The following is a 21,119-nucleotide window of genomic DNA, read 5'->3' as shown; positions in this document are numbered from 1 at the left end:
TGAAGCCAAAGTTATTCCTCTTAAAGATCAGAAGGACTTATTGCATGGAAAGAACCACAAGTGAGCAAAAGTGTGACTTAACTAAAAGAAAGCTTCAATCTCTAGCAATGGGAAATGAATTGATTAATACATACCAAACCAGCCCTAACTAAACTGGTAGAGTGCTTACATGAACAAACCCTGCAAAAATATATATGAATGCCCCTGACCAGCACCCTGGCATTCTTCCTATCCCTGTGGTTTTCTAGAAGACAGCAGATTACTCGTCAGTATGGCTCCCCTCTGTAGAGCCCAGTGTTGCTGCACTGCTGTTCAGAGCTTGAGGATGTGCCTTCATGGGGGAATTCTGAGGGTGTGGATCACTCAGTTCACTGAGTTCCCTGTAGGGAGAATATACCTCGCTTAGTCTCCAAGCCCTGCAGAACAGAATGCCTGACCCAGAGTTTGTGAAAATGAATCGAGTCCAAATCTCTGACTCAAAGACAGAAAAGGTGGTGCCTAGGAAGGTCACGTGACTTGCCCAAGATGACACAGTTTGATTCTGACGGAGCTAGGATCGCCTGAGGTCTCCTGACCCTCAGTCCGCACTGTTACATGCATTCGAAGGGAAAAACATGTATTTCATACTCTCTCCCCTACACTTGACACCCTTTTCTAGCTTTCAGCGACCTAACTGGTCACATCGCCATCTTCCAAGAAGCAGACACACAGCGTGGAGCACTGCAGCAGGACACCTTGGTGAGCTTCAGCTTTCCCCCCTCAGCTCCTAATGATACCACGTTTAAAATCAATGGAAAACTGAAGCCCTTTAAATTCCCATCATCTGCTAAGCAGCATTACAGGGAGAACATCAAGCAACAGGGACCAACAAACTACAGACCTGTTTTCTCTCTGCAGAGGCAGGTCTGATTTTGGAAATTTGCTGTTGGAAACACCTTAGGTCTGGGAATCCCATAAATGGACTCAGGATAAGGAAGAAGGAGGAGGGAAAGACAGATGGACTCTGAGGAGCTGGAAGAGGACAGGGCACATGACAAGAACTGGAACCACCATGGGGCACTGGGTCCCCAGATTTGAGAACCCGAGATGACTTCCGGAGTTCTCACATTATAAAAATTCTCCCCATACCTCAACCCTTCTCATTCCTGCTCTTATTTTCTTGCTTCTGGCTATGCAAGTGATCCTAACAAGGCTGCACACATGTTCCAAGATCACTCTAAGCTTTTCTGTCCCCCAAAAGAGTGCAAACGAAATAGCTATTCTCTGTACATTTTGAGGATTTGAAATTCACAGCTATGCCGAGGAAAGCCTGGGCTTCTAATAAGCTGTTTCACAAGGTGCGACGTGCAAGTTGCATAATGAAGTACAACACAGGCTGGCGAGGACACACGTGAATTTGGGCAAGAGGTGCTTGGGGTCGGCCCTGCTTCCCAGCAACTTTTGAGTTTCCTTCAACAGAAATCAGGCAGCATTCCCTCTAGTGAGAAATTTGGAGACAGACATCTTAGGTTTATAATGAACAACAGAGTCCTAGAACTCATAATTTATAGCCACAAAAATAGCACACACGTTTTGTTTTGTTTTTATTTTTTTTTTACTATTTTATTTTTAAGTCAACCTCCTTTTTTTAAAAACATTTTTTATTTTATTTTGTTTTTTTGAAGATTTTATTTATTTATTTGACACAGAGAGAGAGAGCACAAGCAGGAGAAGCAGCCGAGGGTGAGGGAGAAGCAGGCTCCCCGCTGAGCAGGGAGCCCAATGGGGGACTTGATCCCAGGACCCTGGGATCATGACCTGAGCCGAAGGCAGACGCCCAACCGACTGAGCCACTCAAGTGCCCTAAATCAACCTCCCGTCTGCCAGGTGGCACATCCTCTTTCGGGTCACTGGGAGCCCAGGGGAGCAGGCGTGGGGTGAGTAGAGGAGTATGGGCTCAGACATGAAGATGGCTGTTGAAAACAAGCGATTTAGGTATCTCCCCATGACAGATTATTTCCAAGATGCCACAACAATCTCTTACCAAGAGGTGGATGATATTTCCTTTCCCCTTAATCTGGACTGGCCATGTGCCTTGTTTTGTTGGACAGATAGAATGTGGCGAAAGTGACCTGGGCTTGACGTGACCTTGCAGCTTCCCACGTTCACAGAGGCAGGTTCCAGCCACATGAAGAAGTCAGGCTGTTCTCCTACAGAGAGGGGCCCCAGCAGAGAGAGGTCTTGGGGAAAGAAGGGCCATGAGACAACCAGGCTGTGTGGAGAAGACTGAAGTTCCCAACCAAGGCCCCCCTCGACAAGGGAGTGGTGCCATCTTGGATCCTCCAGCCCCAGCTGAGTGACCCAAATGGAAGAAAGTAAAGCTTTCCCCCAGTGAGTACTGCCCAAATTCCTGACCCACATGATAATGAGGAAATGGTTGCTTCAAGCCGCCATATCTGGGGATGGTTTGCTATGTATCAATAGGTAACTGAAACATCCACCAACTGCTCTCTGCTCTCAACCAGTTCCTTACAGGCTGTTCCCTGAGGCACTGTAATGGGTTTTGGTTTTGGTTTTGTTTTGTTTTGTTTTGTTTTGTTTTTCATTTTGCTTCTGTTTTCTTGTTTTGTTTTGCCTTTTATCAGCTGGAGCACCTTGCTGGGGACAGTGGAAATTGCCTTGAGACTGACAGAGCCCTTAAACCTGTCAGGAGGGGAACGGCTTGCTGGCACATTATCACACGTGTGTCACACATGTTCAGAGGGAAGAAGTCCACGGGGCCAACCCATCCCAGGGTCCAGAGGGAGCCTCACAGAGCTGGCGCCCCCGCCCATCCCCTCTCCTCAAAACACAGACCACTGTCTCTTCTGGGAGAGAGCTTCTCTTGCGTCACTGGTGAAAAATATGCCCTAGAAGGAAATCCGGTACAGCCAGTACTCACGAGCCTTGGTCCCTCTCCAGTTTGCAGTGACAGGTTGGCGGATCTGCCTGCCTGGATGCGTCAGGCTCCCTGCCTCCCCACAGTCATTTCATGGTCAACATGGCAAAAAAAAAAAAAAAAAAAAAGGAAAGGAAAAAGAGGCTGTACTGATTCTGCACAAAGCTTCAGGTGGGGCCAGCATCCCCTCACATTTGGTTGCAGGCAGATCCTGCAAGACGTAGCTGCTTTTTATCACCAGGGAATCGTGTCCAAACTCCACTGGGGGGAAAAAAAGCACCTAAATAAAATGAAGACAAAGGACCACACGAGGCCTGGAGTGGTTCTGTCTTTTGGCACCAGCACCACCTGACTTTTGCAGGGGAGCAGGGGGGGCGGGGAACAAGGGGCAAGTCCCCCCAATGACCTGCACTTGGCAGCTGCTAAAATGGAGACACCATCAGTCCTGAGCCTTGGACAGCTTCCCCCAGGCAGCTTCGTGGGCAGAGGCAGCACAAACCCAGGCATCGGGAGCATTGGCCATGCAGATGTTGCCCTAGGCCCATGTTCCCAGAAGTTGGGAAGAGGGAAGAAATGAACTCTTGGAGGAGAAGTGATTGCCCCACCTCTGCACAGAGTTCCCTTGGCACCCTCACCTATACACAGGGTTTGAGAGCTTTGAAGAAAGGAAACAAGGGGACACAAGGCAGTGGCTAGGGACAAAGCCAGGACTGCAGATCAACAGATGCGATCCATGCAAGAGAGGCTGGCAGAGAGGGGAAATCAGCTATGATACGAAAGAACAATCGTTGTTCCACAAATGTTTATTAACCACCTGCTGTGTGCAGGCACTGGGCTAGGTGCTGAGAATAGGGTGGTAAGCAGGACACACGTGGTCCTTCCCCAAGGAGCCCACATAATTATAGTGCACCTCCCGGAGGTTACTGCTGCTGGGGTCAGAGAAGGAAGTTTGGGCAGGAAAGGCACTGGGGAGGCCAGGGAAAGTGGCAGCACACAGCAGCGTGGCCCCCGGAGGCTCACCCAACAGGCAAGGACCCTCCTTGCTCTCCTCCTAGGAGTCCTGTAGCTTCTCTGTCAGTGCCTTTCCATCCAGCATGAACTGGGTTCTGGCGATATTCTCATTTGTTTTATTTTATTTTTTAAAAAAGATTTTATTTATTTGTCAGAGAGAGAGAGAGCGCGCGCAAGCAGGGGGAGCGGCAGGCAGAGGGAGAAGCAGGCCCCCTGCTGAGCAAGGAGCCTGCCGCAGGACTCAATTCCAGGACCCTAGGATCATGACCTGAGCCAAAGGCAGGCCGTTCGCCAACTGAGCCACCCAGGGGCCCCTTTTCATTTGTTTTAAACCGTTGCTTCCATGAAGCCACTAACCTGCTCAAAAGCATTGTATGACAATCCACCACCTATAGAATAAATACCCGAACATTTTGGTTTGGTTTCTCACACCCTACATAATCTGCTCTAATCCATCAGAACACACCTGGAATAAAAGATCCCCATAAAGGGACCCACCCCCATCTCTGTTCATGGTCACCTGTACAACCACATGACTAGCTCCACTCCCAACTCTGACCACATTTACTACTATATTTAGGAATGTCTCCACTTCTATATATGAACTGTAAATACAAGGGTCTATGTATTCATATGGTTATGCATACTTGGGCCAGTGGTCCCAACAAAGCAAGATATGAGAAATCTAGGAAAGGCCCCAGGTCCAACTAACAACCAACCCCCACATGGTCTGAAATTCTCTAGTGGCTATTATTCATTGATTTAAGCATTAGCTTACTGGGCAATTTTTTTTTAAGATTTTATTTTTTAAAAAAGTAATCTCTACAGCCAATGTGGGGCTCAAACTCACAACCCTAAGATCAAAAGTCACATGCTCTACCTACTGAGCCAGCCAGGCATAGTAGGCAATTTTTTTAAATTAAAAATGCTTAATATTGGGACGCCTAGGTGGCTCAGTCGGTTGGGCGTCTGCCTTCAGCTCAGGTCATGATCCCAGGGTCCTAGGATCCAGCCCCACAGCGGGCTCCCTGCTCAGCGGGAAGCCTGCTTCTCCCTCTCCCACTCCCCCTGCTTGTGTTCCCTCTCTCACTGTCTCTCTCTCTCGGTCAAATAAATAAATAAAATCTTAAAAAAAAAATGCTTAATGTTGCCACCCAGTGATTCCAATTGTACATACATAGCTAACAAAAATCCTAATGATCATTCACCAGAGGTTATGTACAAGAATGATCCTGGCAGCGCTGGCTCTAACAGTCCCAACCTCGAAATTATCCAAATGCCCATCTACAGTAAAATGGGTGAATGATGTTACTTTCACATAACAAAATGCAATACGGAAACAAGAACACACAAACTATAACTACTCACAGCAATATGGATGAATTCCCAAGCATAATGTTGAGGGACCTAAGGCAGACACACAAAAAAAAACAGTGCTACATGATTCCATTTATATGAAGTTCAAACATAGTCAAGACTAAGCTCTGATGTTAAAAGGACAATGGCTACGCCTGGGAGGTAGCTTCTGGAAGGCTGATCATATTCTATGTCGCGATCTAGATGCTGGGTTCATGAGTATATTGCTGTTTGAAAATTGATTGAACCACACACCTATAATGTCTCATATTTTCTGTGTATGTAGTACTTCAATAAAAAGTTTACCCTAAAAAAGGAAAAAGAAAAAAAAATATTGATGAGGGTACACAGAAGTTGACACTTTCTTACATCCGAGAAGGCAAATTAGTATAGCTTTAAGGGAAAAGAATCCGGCAATGTGTATTAAAACCTTTAAAAACTGCATATCCTTCGACCTAGTAATTCCAGCTCTAGAAATTTATCTTCAGGAAATGAGTGTGCCGTGGTTACTGTCACAGAATCATTTGTAAAAGAGAAAATATGAAAATAACCTAAATGGTGAACACATGTATACTTGCAGCCACTAAAATATCTTATAAAATACTTAATGAAAGGAATTCAGGAGATTTTAGTTTCTTCTCTCTACTTTCTATTGTTTTCCCCAAATTTCCTACAATGTATCACATAAGAATACCCATGCAGAAATTAACAACTTAATTAAGCATTCATTCAACAAGTATTTCCCGAAATCTTCCATTGCTAGACACTGAGGATAGTAATTAATATGGTTTTAGGGCCTGCTCTCAAGAATTTTAGTCTAGTCAGACTTGAAGGTGAATATAAATTATTCATAGCTGATGCAATTGGAAGAGCAACCAATCTGAAGTCAACATACATGAATTCAATCTCAGCTCCACAATTTACCTTTTTTTTTTTTTCCCAGCACCTTGGTAGGTAAGGTCCTCTGTCTATTCATCAGCTCTTTCATCTGTAAAATAAGTATAAGAAGGGCTCTCCTGGCTACCTCACCTTGATGTATTCAGCTGCAAAGGAGATTCCACTAAACACGCTCTAAAGACGTAAATATCACCATCAAGTTACCCTCTATGTCATGAACAAAAGGGGAACACACATGCTCTCTAGTTCTATTAAGAAACATTATGCCCCTCAGCTGTCCTCCTGCCTCAAGGTTAACTTATCCTGCCCTGAGCCTTGCTCTTGATGCCAGCATCCCTGATAGAGTGACTGACTACTGGTTAAGGCAGAGGGAAGTGCTTTTTAATCACTGAATTCCAGCTGCATTGAATGGTGGTAGAGAACGTGGTCTGTATGATATTGATTCTTTGGCATTTGCTGAGACTTCCTCAGTGGTCTTGTCCATGCTCAGTTTCTATAAATGTGTGCCTGAAAAGAAGTAGTTTCCATTTGCAGGATGCAGGGTTATATATAGATCCATTGGCTGATGCTTGTTACTTGTCTTGTTTGAACCTTTTACAGCCTTACACGTTTGTATCTCCTTGATCTGCCTGTTTCTATAAGATGTGCTAAAACATCTCCTATAGTAATTGTGGATTTGTCCTTTTCTTCTTTCAATTTCTGCTTGCCTTATTTTGAAGCTATGTTGTTAGGCACATGAAGATGCACGATTATTATATCTCCTAGGGGACTCTCCCCTTTATCAGTAAGCAGTGATCCTCTTTTTCTATTTATGCTTTTCTCTTTGCTTTCTACATTGTTATTAACCTTGAAACACCAGGTTGCTTTTAATGCCTGCACGGCATATTCCCTTTCAGCCCTTGGCTTTCAATGTCTTTGTGTCAGAAAATTGTACGTATGTGCCTTATAAAGAGTATATACCTAGATTTTGTCCTTTTTTTAAAAAAGTTCTTTTTTAATATGAGACTTTCTGTCTTTAATGGGCGAGTTTTATCTATTTGGAGTATGATATCAGCTTGGGGTTCCATTTTTTTTATGGGTAAATTTTTTTTGTTTTTGTTTTTCACTCCTGGCACTTAGAAGATGGCACATTGCTTACCGGATTCCCTGGGCTGGTGAGCAAGCGTTCACAGTTATCAGTTCACAGAAGAAAGTGACTTTCATGGCCCCTGCCATTAGTTTCCCAAACAGAGGGACCCAGACCTGAGCTCCCCTCTTCTTAAGGGATTTAGAACCTCAGTCTATATTCATTTTATCCTAGATCAGGTCTCCATACTTGTGAGGCCTTTGGCATCAGCTCTTACTATGCTCAGGCTTTTAGTCTCTCTCCTGGCAATATCCCTTTCTTGGTTTGAAGCCTGGCCTCAAAATACCATTTTGTTGGGTTGAGATTGTTGTTATCCTGGCCATCTTGGCATAGGACATCAAGATCAGGTGTGTGTCTGTGTGTGTATGTCAGGGGGAACAGGAAGGTTTTACATTAATTCCTTGTCAGCTAGATCCACCATGGTAACCAGACATAAGACAATGAAATAAAGACAGTAGAAAATATCCTCAAAGTGTTAAAATGACTGACACCCTAGAATTGTGTACCCAGAAAAATGATCCTTTAAGAATGACAATGAAAGGAACACTTTTTCAAAAAAACTGAAAATGAGAGAGATCACACCAACAAATATGTAATGAAGGCATTTCTAAAAGATAAACAGGTAACTACTTAACGATAAAATGTTCAATTCACCAAGAAAATATTATAACAATTCCAAATTTGTATGTACGCAATAAAATATCCTCAAAACATGAGGATATTTGAAGAAAAATTTGATAAAAGAACAGGTAGAAGTGGGCCAGACACAGCAGTAGACTTGGAAATTGAAAAACTCTTCTCACAGTAATTGACAGATCTAACAGATACAACATGCAAGACTATAGGAGTTTTGGACTTTTAACTCTGAATGATTGAGTTTGATTTAATGCAAAGCTTTGCACTCCACATTAGCAAACATATATTCTTGGGTTCACATTGAAGAATTTTAAAACCTGGCCAGATATAAAGCAATATCAAATAATCCCAAAGAATAACACAGTCCATGTTCCTTGATTTTAATGCCATTCAATTAGAAATCAGTAACAAAAGATAACTAAAAAAACCAAACAGAAACAAAAATTATATTTGTAAATATAAAAATACTGGTTGAAGACCAAAATCATAACAGAAATTTTAAATACTTAAACTGAATGATAATGAAAAGACCATCTATCACGTTTGTAGGATGCAGATAAAGCAGTATTTAGAGGGAAATTTATAGCCTTGAATTCTTATAATAGAAAAAAGGTTAATTAATAATGAACTAAGAAAAAAAATCAACAGAATAAAACCAAAGAATATAGAGAGGGGAACAGAAAAAGAAGGAATTGACAGAACGGAAAATACAATAGAGAAAGTTAAGGGGTGCCTGGGTGGCTCAGTCAGTTAGGCATCTGCCTTTGGCTGAGGTCATGATCCCAGGGTCCTGGGATCGAGCCCTGCATCAGGCTCCCTGCTCAGCAGGGAGTCTACTTCTCCCCCTTCATCCCTCTCTCCCTCTCCCTCTGCCCCTCCCCTGCTCCTGCTCTCTGTCTCTCTCTCAAATAAATAAAATCTTTAAAAAAAAAATAGAGAAAGTTAACAAAGGAAATAGATGTCTCTTTAAAAGACTAGCCTCTGGGGAAACTGATTAAAAAGAGAAGGAAGAGAAGAAGAAGAAAATCAAATAATATTAGGAAAGGAGGGAAGCTAACCTCAGATACTACGACTTTTTAAAGATCATAAGAAAATAATATGAAGAACTTTAGGCCAATATATTTGAAAACTTCAGTAAAACGGACAAATGCCTAGAAGAATATAATTTAGAAAAATGGACTCTAAAACAAATAGAAAACCTGATGAGCCTTATAATCGGTAAATACACTGAATAAGTAACTTAAAATCTCCCCAGACACACACAAAAAAAGAGGCCCAGATGGTTTTGCCGGCAAGTTCTATCAGACAGGCCCGGAGTAAACCATTTCATCTTCTACATAATCTTCTTCAGCATAAGAAAAGAAAGCCTATTTTGCAACCCATTTTGTAAGGCTAATAAAAACCTCAGACCAGGAACGTCTAAAGAAGGAAAATTACAGGCTAATCTCCCTCATAGATAAAGATCCAGAAAAGCTAAAGATCCATAGATACACCAAATACAGTCATATATTTTAAAAATATATTATATATCATCATCAAATTGAATCTTTCCAAGGAATTGGGAAGAGTAACTCAGCATCAGAAAGCATCTAGGGTAATTCACCAGAGTAATGGATTAAAGGAGACCAATCATATAATCATCTCAGAAGAGGGGGAGAAAAGCATGTGATACAATATAATGGTTTTTCCTGAGTAAAGTCTTAGCAAGCTAAGAACTGAATGGAGCCTCCCTAACTTGGTAAAGGTTATCTAACAGACTACAACCATCATACCTACTGGTGATATACTGGAAGCATTCCCTTTAATCAGGAACAGCACAAGGCTGCTGGTCATGAAATACTATATAGCAGTCAAAATGAATGAACTTGATGTTTATGCAGCAATATGGGTAGGTGTTTTATGTGCTTTGGTCCCCTAATCATGTTAAGGCTCAGTTTCCACATGGGTTAAAATAAGGGTTATAATAGTTATGCTAGCACCTTCTTACGGGATTGTTGCTTCCCTAGGCAGGCAACAGGGCCTATTGTTGGAAAAAGAAAAAGAACGCACCCTGAGCTGGACCATTAGTCATCTCTGTGCCCAGGCCAGAGTCTCCCGGGCCTGCACGTTCTTCCCTACTGAAGGAAAACAAGGCCCCATCACCTCACCTCAGGGAGTGTTTGGATGATCGGGGACTCCCCCTCTCCTGGCTCCATGGGGCTGCAGCCAGGCTGGCCTGGGCAAAATCATATGTGGCTGCCACGGGGTCTGAAACCCCTCCCCTGCCACCTGCCTTGCCCTCCTCCTCTTCCTCCAAAGCCTGGACAGACAGTAGCTGAAGGTCAAAAGTCCTGGCCCAAGATGACATAGCAAGTATTTATCACTTCTTAGAAATTGTGAAAACAATATTCTCCAGACTCTTTAAAATGAAAGACTCCTCAAGTAGTATTTATTCATTTGGAAACTCAAAAACACGGGCTGCGTGTTATCATTTCCCCAGTTGAACTCTAGGTAGTCGCTCCAGAATTTTCTGCTCTCAGGACAAAATCCAAAGGAGCCCTCAGTTTGGTGCACTCAACATCGTCAGTTAAGAAAGTACTTCCAATAAGTTTAGAGGCTTTGGCTGAAGAGTATCTGGCTTGTAAACAGGGCACTATAGCAGCCTTACCACGAATTAGCTAAACCTTTCTAGAAACAGATGCCTCCCACCCCAGCTCCTGTCATCTTGACTCCTAGGTGGTCCCACAAACTCAGGGAGAATAGCATGGGGGCGGGCTGGGGACCCAAACCTCCAGGGATTTTAAAAAAGGAAAGACAGTTGGAGCTTCCTTTCTCCAGTTGGCCTGGATTCAATGAACCAGAAAAGCTATTCCCATAAAAAGGCTTCTTCCCCTAGGGGATTAAAATTCAAGGGAAACTCGGAAGTAAGTTGGCAACAGCCCCAAAGAGAGAGCCAAAGGGGAAAGCTGGAGGAAACCCAGGCCCCTGAAAGCCACGGTCTCCTCACTCACAGGGATGGGGGGCATCTGGACCTGGCTGTTACGAAAAATCATCGTCATGTTTACATAGCATGGCAAATTTGGAAAGTGCTTTAAAATCATTTATATTCATAGACCCATAACTAATGAAAATATTGCACCATTTCATAACCATAGCCATTATGATCCCTGCAGTCCAAAGTCTTTCCAGTGCTCTTGACTAAGGAGTGGGGTCACTGTTGGGGCAAGGAAGGGACTGGCAAGGAAACAGCAGGTAGGGGGCATTGGTCAAGTCTGGAGGCATATCCAACTCACACCCTATAGGACACAGACATCAGCTATTGAAAACTCTAATGGAGACTCAGCCTCTTAAAAATTACTACGTCTGTTAAACACTCACAAAGTCTCAGTCACTGTACACACGTTCCCACGAACGTTCATAATTCCTCTGGGAAGCAGCTCAATCCTCCCCCACCCCAGTTCCATGGTGGTGGAAACTGAGGCACGGAGCGGTTAAGTCATTTGCCCAAGAGCGTACCGCTAGTGAGGACAGATTGAGGCTTGGGATTAGACCTGTCTGACGACAAAGCTTTTCATCCTAAACTGTTGCCTCTCTCAGTCCAAGCTACCCAGGCCCACTGACGTACCCAGGAGAGAAACAGCCTGTACTGAGGCAACTGCCTCCCAGAGGGGCCCAGTTTCACACCAGAATCAGCTACATAGGACCCTGCTCTATTCTTCTACCACCCTTCTCCTGCACCTGACCTCTCCAAGGTGAAACAGCAGGTGGCAAGAGAGAAGGAGAGAGACAAACCCAGAGAAAAGATACGGGCCACATCCCATCTCTTTTGCAGACTCCAAACCTGGGCAGGAACCCCAGAGTGTGGCAGGGGAAGGAAAGATCTGGAACTGGACACTGTATGAGATATTGAGGCTTGGGTTTTACACTGTGTGGGATTTTTCAATACCTAAAAACAAAGCCATTCACTGATACCTGGGTGTGGCCAGAAGAGCTGGGGGATCCCCAAATAAGGAGGAGGGGAGTCAGGAGCACAAATAGTCTGAAGAGTGAAAAAAACAAGTATGAGTCGTCAAAGGGGAAGAGGGCAGAACTAGAAGAAAAATTGTAGCAAGGGAACCTCTCCCCTCTTCCCTATGATGCGAAGGTGCAAAGGTCTAGGATATTTTTTAAACTCCCCTAAGAACAGCAAAATGACAGCCTGGCCCAAAGTGGCGGTGCTTTCTTGGCAGGGTGCTACGGCCATCTCAGGAGTCATTAGGAGGGACCAAATGTGCACCTCCTTGGAGAAGGGTGAGCAGGTTGCTCTGGGGTTTCTGAATGCACTGCCCCCGCCCCCCCGCCCCCGGGACCCAGAAAGACAGCGGTTGCAGAGGCCAAAGACAGGGCTCAGCCATCAGCAGGTGCATCGGTGCATTCCAGCCCAGATCTCTGAATTAATCACCTGCAGGAGGCACAATGGGCAGATGGGAGGGAGTTGCAGTGAAGGAGTCAAACCAGCAGCCTAGGCAGCTGCTAAATTTAGCCTGGTCCCCAAAGCAGGACTTAATTAAATTAATCCTGCACACACACACACACACCCCTCCAACCCCCAGGCCCCATTCCCAGGTGGGTTTTTTCTGTTTCTAGCTTGGCTCACATTATAACATGGGCCTCCAAACGTTGATCCCCTTGACAGGTGCCCCAGGCCAGCTCCTCTGGTGCTGGTGCTGGGAAGGAAGCGCAAGTTCCCAGCTGTCCTTGCTGCTCCTGCAGCATTGGGTGCAGTCCGGAGCAAGCCATTCACCAGGCTGTGCCAGGCAGACAGCTCTCCACCCGCTGCAATGGACCTAAACGGATACAGCCCCGCTGTATCCCTAAATGGGACAGGACCCTCACCTGGGAGCAGGCATTCTGCTGACCTGCCCAGGCTCCAGTTTCCAAGTGGCCAAGGCTGAACCTGACCTGTCGTCCGTCCTGATGAAGAGGGCTTACTGCCTCCAGCACCTGCCAGGCGGTCATTACAGAGGATCTCAGAGCAGCCCCAGGGGCATGGCAGGGAAGGTGGTCATTGCTCCTGGTGTCCGTGGAGTGAGCTATTGGCTTCCAAAATCTCCACTCAGATTCCTTCTCTTCACACCTGTAACTTCCCCAGCACTCAGCACCCTCCCATTCACCATTGTCCTTTTCATTTACATAACCTAAGCCACCGAATAGGAATTAGGCCACCCCAGGGCCTGGTCTCCACCCACTGCTGCTGGAAAGCGGAGGGTGGACAGTTCTCTGCTCAGGCCTCCTGCTCCTCCTGGCAAAATGGGACGTGAGAAGGCAGGCCCAGGGTTGGGCACGTAAGTCCCCATCACTCAGGAGGCTCTCTAAACTGCTCTTGGGTCTCCCTTCCTCCTGCACAGGGGAGAAGCCCAGGTCTCAAACTCCATCATGCATCAGGATCGCCTGCAGGCTTGGTAAAGAGTGCCAAGGCCCCACCCCAGAGTCTCAGCTTCAGCAGGCCCAGCGCAGGGCCTGAGGATTTGCATCCTAATAAGTTCCCAGACGGTACTGATGCTGTGGGTCCAGGGACTTTGAAATCAGCTGCTCCAATAATGGCTATCATCACTCCCCAGGGCTTACACCTGACAATTTTTCAGACTTGCTGAGTGCTATTTTGTGGGGGCAGAGGACCAAATTCCCGGTCCCAGGTGACCTCCAGTCCAGTGCTCCTTCTGGAATGCTTCCTCCGAGTAAGTGAGGAGGGTGGAATCCTGGGGTGGCAGGAGCTGGAAGCTTCTCCCTCCTCTGGCTGCCCACAGAGTAGCTGGCCTTCGGGGACTCAAGCCCCGAAGATTCAGGCTATTACGTGTTTAGCCTGAGGGAGTCGGCTGCCAGCAGCAGGAGAGAGTCACGGGCTGAGTGGGCGGTGGGGTGAGGTGGGTGGGGAAGGAGTCTATTTCTGAGAAATGAAAAATCTAGGAAGGAGTGTTGTGTTGGGTCACTTAGTAACATGGCCCTCGTGGCATAAATCCTCCTCCCCCCGAAGAAGCAGTACCTCGAGGGGAAGCCATGTGCAGACCAGTGCTTTCCCTCCAACCCAGAGCCCTGATGGGACCTCCTCCCCAAGAGAACTGTCACCTGGAACCTTCCCGAGCACTCTCCACCGTCCCCACTCTGGTCTCCACCTCCCCGCTCAGGCCGCCAACCCCTGCAGCGGCGGCAGCCTTCTGGACGGCTGGGAGGTGGCAGGAGGGCCCAGAAGGGCTCCCCATGCACCGTGGGCTGCCCTCCTGCACCCTCAGAGAGCCGCTCCCAGGAAGGGCTCCTCATGGGGGAGCCTCCAAGGGTCTCTGCCAAACACTTACCATGGAGTGCCTAGCCTGAATTCCAGTGTTTCGTGAATCTCTCCCCCCTACCTCTTATGTTTTTTTTTCTTTAAAGTTTTTCCTTTTGTTTTCCTCTCCCTTCTCTATTTGCCTTTTCTTAACTTTTGGACATAATTATGTTATTTTTCAAAATTAGGTAATACAGGCACGCGGCCCAACATCCAAACAGCGTGAAAGAACACAGAGGGGAAAGAAGTTTCTCTCCAGCAACGCATGCCCGGTGTCCTGGGTCTCCTCACAGAGGGGACTGTGTCCCCCGCGTCCCATGAGTCTGTGTGCCACAAATATGTCTTGTACACAGACAGGGGCTTGCTCCATACGCTGCCCTATGCCTGGCTTTCTTCCTTTACGTGTTCGTTTAATGACAAAATATTTCAGGTGTATTGGCAAACAGTGAGTCATATATAACAAACATCCTCAAACCCACCTCCAGCATCGTCACGTCTTACAGTTATGCTGTTTGCATTTGGATTTCGTTTTTGGACATAGAGCATCTCATCTGCCGTTGGCGCCCCGTGGACCTGTCTCTCATCCCGGCCCTCCCTCCTCACAGTGACGCTCTCTCAGGCACGGGCTGCTTATGGTCTCTCACTTCCCTCCCTTCCCTGTCCCCCTCTCTCCCCGGTGCCCAGTGGTTTTAGAGCTGAGTCACCGTAACCAAGGAGGCGCTATGAGAACAGCGACTGGGCACTGCTGCAGAGCCAGGCAACTGCAGAGGGTTGCAAACCTCAGACCCCCCCAGTGGTATTGTCCCCTTCAGTCAGAAGTCACTGCGAGTGGCATACATCACGGCTAAAAATCAATGCCTGCTAATGTCCCTGCAGGAAGGCAGAAAAATTAACTTCATGAATTCTCCTTCTGTTTACACACTCATTAGGAGGATAAAATGTTCGTAGGGTTGGGTGAGGCTTTTTGCTGCCTCAGAGGTGGTCCTGCACAAAAATGCGTACCTTAATTTTGGCGTTGGCCTGGGTCACTCGTCCGATGCCTATGGCAGCTACAAAATGCCAACTGCGGCTCTTTTCTTTACGGTCACTAAGCGCTCTAATACCCAGGTGAGAGCTGTGAGTTGGGACTACCTTGCTTGTCTCTCTGTAAACTGGAGCTGGGGACAGACCTGGTCTTGTCCATCCCACTGAGGACAACGGCCTTTTCTTGTTGGTGGGGATGGCTTCGAGTGCTCACCTGGGGGTCTGTGGCTCAGAAGGCAGCCCAGTGCTCTACACCTAACTGTTTTAGGCCCTCCTGGCTTGGCCGGCCACCCTCAGCCTGGAAGCCAACCCCCAGGGACCCTCCAGCGTGTGGTCAGGTACTCTGCCCCAGTTTCCCTGGCCGCTGCTGGTCCAGACCAGTGCCCCATCAGTTCCACCCAGAGCAGGGGGCGCTCTAGAGACAATCCTCGTCCTACGGTCATCATTTCCACCTGAGGCAACAGAGACCAAGAGACAGAGAGCCAGGGGCCCAGGGTGCTCAGCGGACTGGCCCCATGGGAGCCCTCCAAGGGGCCAGTGTCCCTTAGCAGAGCCACGCCACAGCAACCGCGGGCCAGGGTGGGAGCGAGGAGTTCTTCTCCGTCCCTGGCCCTGTCTGGGCCCCTTTCCCCTGCTTGCACTTTGGTCCCCGGGTCCCTTCCCAGCTCTGGGGATTTTTTTTCTCGAACACTTGGGCTCTTATCAACACCTGCCCTCAAGAAAGCAGAACCTAAGAACAAAAGCAGTGACTCTGTGTGTGTGTGTCTTTTTTGCACTGCAAATGTGGCCAAATAGTTCTGAATTAGGACCTGGTTGGTTGCATGGTTTCTGAGGGGCGGAGAGGCCTTCCAGGCTCCCCCACTCAGCCTGGTCGCCTATTCTCCTGCTAAAACACAGATGTGAGTGTTCTAGCCCTGTCCCTGCCCCAGAGGTACATCCCCCAGAAGTCCTGACCCAGAGCGGGGAAGGCCAGGTGGGTGGAGGCGGGGTCAGAAACAGTGATCCAGGAGGGCATTGCTGGGCAATGGGAATGGAGGGAGCATGGCTAAATGAGAGGATAGGCTCTCCTGGGTCTGTGCAGCATGACCTCTCCAAACATTTGATGCTCAGCACTCAGGAGGGCAAAGAAATGGGCCTCCACCATCGTGGGGCAAAGGGTTTGTGTTTCCCTTCCGCTCACTACATTCTCACAGCTCCCTCTGGCACCCATGCCCTGCCACCAACACTAATAAGAGTGACTATGCTTTACATCTGTGGATTCTTCTGACTTTGGAAAGCATCTCAGCATTCATTACTTGATTTGACCTTCACAAAGCTCCTGTGGGGTGGATTGAAAAAGTATATTCTCGGCCTCTTTTTGCATCAACATAAGAAAAGTGACAAAGAAGTTGAGGAGGTGAACTGGATTTGGAAGTTGGATCTGCCCACTACCAGACATGGTTCTCTCCCCGACTCCACCCTGGACCATCCTGGGAGCTGTCATTGGAAGGCCACGACGCCAACCAAGGGGAGAGACAGGAAGAAAGATGGACGAGGTGAGAGGTGAGGGTGGCAAATGATGTGGATGGGACAAAACAGCCCCCCTCGTCCAGCTGTGGGTGAGTAGGAGTCAGCCAGGTCAGAGGCAAGATGGCGGAGGCCAGAAGGAGGATGAGGAACACACCGGGCAGAACACAACATGTGCAAAGGCCCTGTGGGGAATGGTTAGGGTGTCGATGCTACACCTATCTTCCTGCACATTAACAGTAACTGACCTTGGATACAAATTCTTTATGTCACATCTACACCCAAAATGGATTTGTGGCCACTTATGCAAAAGTAACAGATATTTCAGGCTAAAGGGAATCCTAAAAGACCACTTACAGAGCCAAAGCCTTGCACAGGAACCCAGGGACCCTGCTGTTACCCACACTCTGGTTGAGAAGGCTGGGGCAGGGCCTGCGAGCCTGCATTTCTAACAGGCTCAGGGGCCGCTGGTACTGTTGCTCTGAGAACCACGCTTCAAGGAGCAAAGCTGGCAACAAGGCACTAGAGCCCTGGTTCTAACTTGGCTGCACATTAGGGTCACCTGGGGAGCTTTTAAAACATAAAGATGCCTGAGCCCCACCCAGCCCAATTGATCAGACTCTCTGGGGGCGGGATCTAAGCATCCGGAGGTTTTTAAAAGCTCCTCCGGGGATCCTAATGCGCAGTCAGAGCTGAGAACACCAGGCTGGATCTTTCCCAGTTTTAGGGGTGTCCATCATCTCTGCCTGGCAAATGGGTTGCGAACACAGTCTCCCTCATGAAACCAAATTTTGCCAGCAGGGAGCGTGCAGGCTCTGGGATAGGAAAACAGATGTTTCTGCCCCAAATAGGAGCCATACGGTGTCAGAGCTGGGCATCTAATTCAACCTCATCTTCCAGCTGAGGCTACTGAGGTCCTGAGCCCACCCAGGTGGTGAGTGGCAGGGCCAGGACCGTCCAGACCTCTTTCCACACTCCCTGCGGATGTTAAGCAGGACAGGTCCCCAATGAAGGATACGGGGCTGGATGGGGTGGGTGGGTCAGGAGGAGCTGCAAGGGGAGAGAGACATCCAGAAAGGAGATGATGGAGAAGAACGCTGCGGGGGGCGGGGGAGGGAAGTAGGTAGAGGAGGCTACCCCCAGTTCCTTTCAAACCACAGTATTTACACCATGGCAGTTCTGCCTGTACGCCAGACAGGCCTGGCAGGCCGCTGGGAAGCAGCAGACGGGCAGACACAGGCCAGGAGGAGCACAGCGAGGGTACAAGAGAGGGAATGCCAGAGCAGGGATGGGTCAGGTGCCCACGGGGCCACTTTGCCGCAAAGCCAGGACCCACCCGGGCTGAGGGCCGCCCTCAGAGAGGGCATGGGCAGAGCATAGCCTGGGCCAGGCTTTTAGGAAGTTTCCAGAAAGTGAAAAATGTCCTATACTTGACCATCCACTGCACATGCCCTCGGAGGACCCAGGTGTGTTCTTTACTGGTCACGAGTAAGGAATGCCATCCTCAGTCTGTTGGGGGGCACCCGGGCACCTGTGGCAGATGAGGAAGGTGGAGGGACAGGACACTGAGCCAGAAAAAATGTCAAAGGACAGGACAGCTGGCCGCAGGCCCTGGGAGGGTTGCGTGTGCAGAAGGGGACCAGAATGGAGAGTCATGATGAGCGACTGGGGAGGCAGCAGCAGGGAGTGGGTGCAAAGTGTGGCTCAATGTCACAAACAGCTCCCTAGCAGTGACAGTGAGCCGAGGGTGGCATCCGCCTTGCAGCACAGTGAGTCCCCGTGCAGGAGCTATCTGAGCAGAGACCGGCACACCCGGCATCCTGGAGACTGTGGGAAAGGCGACTGAGCAGTGGGAGGTGGGGTGAGAAGCCTTGGCTGTTTTCTCCCAGACTAGCCAGCAGGAGCACCCTGATGTTTGACCTCAAGGGAATAAAGACTGGATTCACCAGAAAACCAGCTCTATCCCATCTAGAGAAGACAGGTTCACTGTGCCATCTCTCGGCCTGTGGGGGAAACCCATGCTCAGCCCCGAGGTGTCTGAGAATTCTCAGGGGTGTACATTTGTCACTCCTTCTACCTCTGCTTTCGGGCTTTTGCAGAGTTCCCCTCCCTCCTCCACCAGTTGAGGATGCCCATTTAGCTCTGTCCTGCGACCCCCCCAGCCGGTCCTTGGTCTTCCTCCCACGATGCCCCCATCATTGCACACACAGGCGGGGTCGGGGGGGGTACATGCCACTGGAGATTCAGGGCTCAGGAGTGCGCAGGGCAGCAGGAATTTTAAACTGCAGAGCAGATATCCCCTGTCCTCAGACACTCCCTTGACCATCTCCAGTAACATAATCCCAGGCTCTAACCAAGGTCTTCCCGCTCTCCCTTCTTTGCACTGTGATTCCTGCTCTTCTTACACAGAGGGGTTCTTCTTTATATATATAGTCTTTCTTTTTCTACTCATGCCCTCAAGGCCTCATCTCTCACCCAAATGACCTATCAAGATAGTTCTTAATGAAAGCAGCTTCTTCCCCAGGAGAACCCCAATGCCAGCAGGTAAAATAATTGTTCTCTTTGCCACATGTTCGATAACAGAGAGCCAGCCCAGTCCAGCCAGATCAATGTCCACTCTATGTCTGGTGAGCTGGCGTGGACTGGCTGCATGTGGATGCTCGAGTCAGAACCTCCCCGGTGGGGTTCTCTCAGGTGGGATCTCCCAGTATTCCTCCAGAGGCCTGCCCCAAAACACCCCCACGCCAGAGCTGACTTCCAGGCACTCTGGCAGCTCAGACAAGTCCCAAGAGAGCTCTGGACCCAGCAGGTGTCTGTGAACCATTTATTTGAAGTCTCGATCTTCCGAGCTGACGTGCAGCTGTGTCCCCCGGTCTAGGGTCGACAGGATCTGTACCCCCCTTTGCAGCCACAGAGCACACACTCCAGGTATAGTGTGCGGTTTGCAAGCTTCTGGTCCTGCCAGGTTTCACTGGGCTAGGAGTAATACCAGAAAGGGGAGAGCGGACACAGCGTCATGCTGGCGGCTCGCGGTGTGTGGGATAGGCCGCCAAAGCGTCCAGCTCCCTTCTCCCTTGCCTGTCTATCCCTGGGGGTGCCTTCACATTGCATCTGGGCAATGGGATCCACCTGCAACCACCATGGAGAACACATCTGTGAATTTCTTGAGGTCTGTGTAGGTGAATACCCGGCGATACAATTGTTTCCATCTTGCCTCTTGACCTGCTCTCTCATTAGACTGGAGGAGAGAAAGAAGTTAGGCCAGTCCCAACAGTCTGCCTCTAAGTGATCCAAAGACCCAGAGCAGGTAGTGAGTTCACAGTCACCAAAGACTCCCCGCCCCACCTTTGACGAGATCTCAGATATTCCGACAGCTTCTTTTATCCCAAGGACCTACGAGGCAGGGACTGTGGGAAGTAAAGAGCAAATAGACAAAATGCCATGTGGTGGACAGCAGGGGCCCAAGGATATCCTCTGCCTCCCCCAGTACCTTGCCAAGCTACAAGCAGGTTCTCGACACTCTACAAGTTCATTCCCGTTAGCATGAGGGGTTGACCCTGCTCAAAGACAAAGTACCGGCAAGGGATGGGGATGTGCCTTTCTCGGGGCCATGAGAACAGAGGTAGAGGTGAAAGATCTCAGCAAGGCCAGGAAGAATGCTGGAAACCATGCCCAGGGTGCCTGGGAGGAGGCAGAGGTGAGGCCACAGCACCAGGGACAAGGCCCCCATTCCAGGCTTGGCTCCACTGCTGCTCTGTGAACGTGGGTTCACTCAGAATCCCCTTTTGCAAAGTGAAACCAAAAATAAACTTAACGTGCTCCTTGCAAAGTGGAAGGTGGCCTTCTGGGTCATCTTGTCGGGGAAACGTTCTGGGATAGAGTCGCAAGACATTACTCTGTCCAGGTACTGCTGTCAGCCTTTTACCCGTGTTAACGCATGCCATCCTTCCAAGAGGCCAGAGGTCGGAACTGTGACCACCCCCATTTGGCAGATGAAGATCTTGGGGCAACCAGCCCAGGATCCCACAGCCGGCTGGTGAGTAGCAGGGCCAGGCATGAACCAAGGCAGTCTGGATCCAGAGCCCACACCTTGATCATCACACTCTCTGTGCGCAGGGCCTGCGAGCACAGGGCACAATCCGGGCTGCCTGCTCCTCATGATCTAATCCAGCGTACAAGGGGTACGGCGTGTCCCCAGTCACAAAACAGGGGCAGCCTCCCGTCCTTACTTCACTGAGACCAGAGTAACTGTCTAGATCCATTTTAAGACTGCATCCGGAAAGTGGTTCTCCACTTCAGTATTGGGCAGGCACCTGTTGTTAAAAAGATAGTCTTGCTAGATTTGATTTCTGGCACCAAGACTTCAT

The sequence above is a fragment of the Eumetopias jubatus genome, unplaced genomic scaffold (genome assembly GCF_037043125.1).
Source record: "Eumetopias jubatus isolate StellerSeaLion01/CBP00866 unplaced genomic scaffold, mEumJub1_p1.0 scaffold_16, whole genome shotgun sequence".
NCBI lineage: Eukaryota > Metazoa > Chordata > Mammalia > Carnivora > Otariidae > Eumetopias > Eumetopias jubatus.
This window is presented reverse-complemented; position numbering follows the sequence as displayed.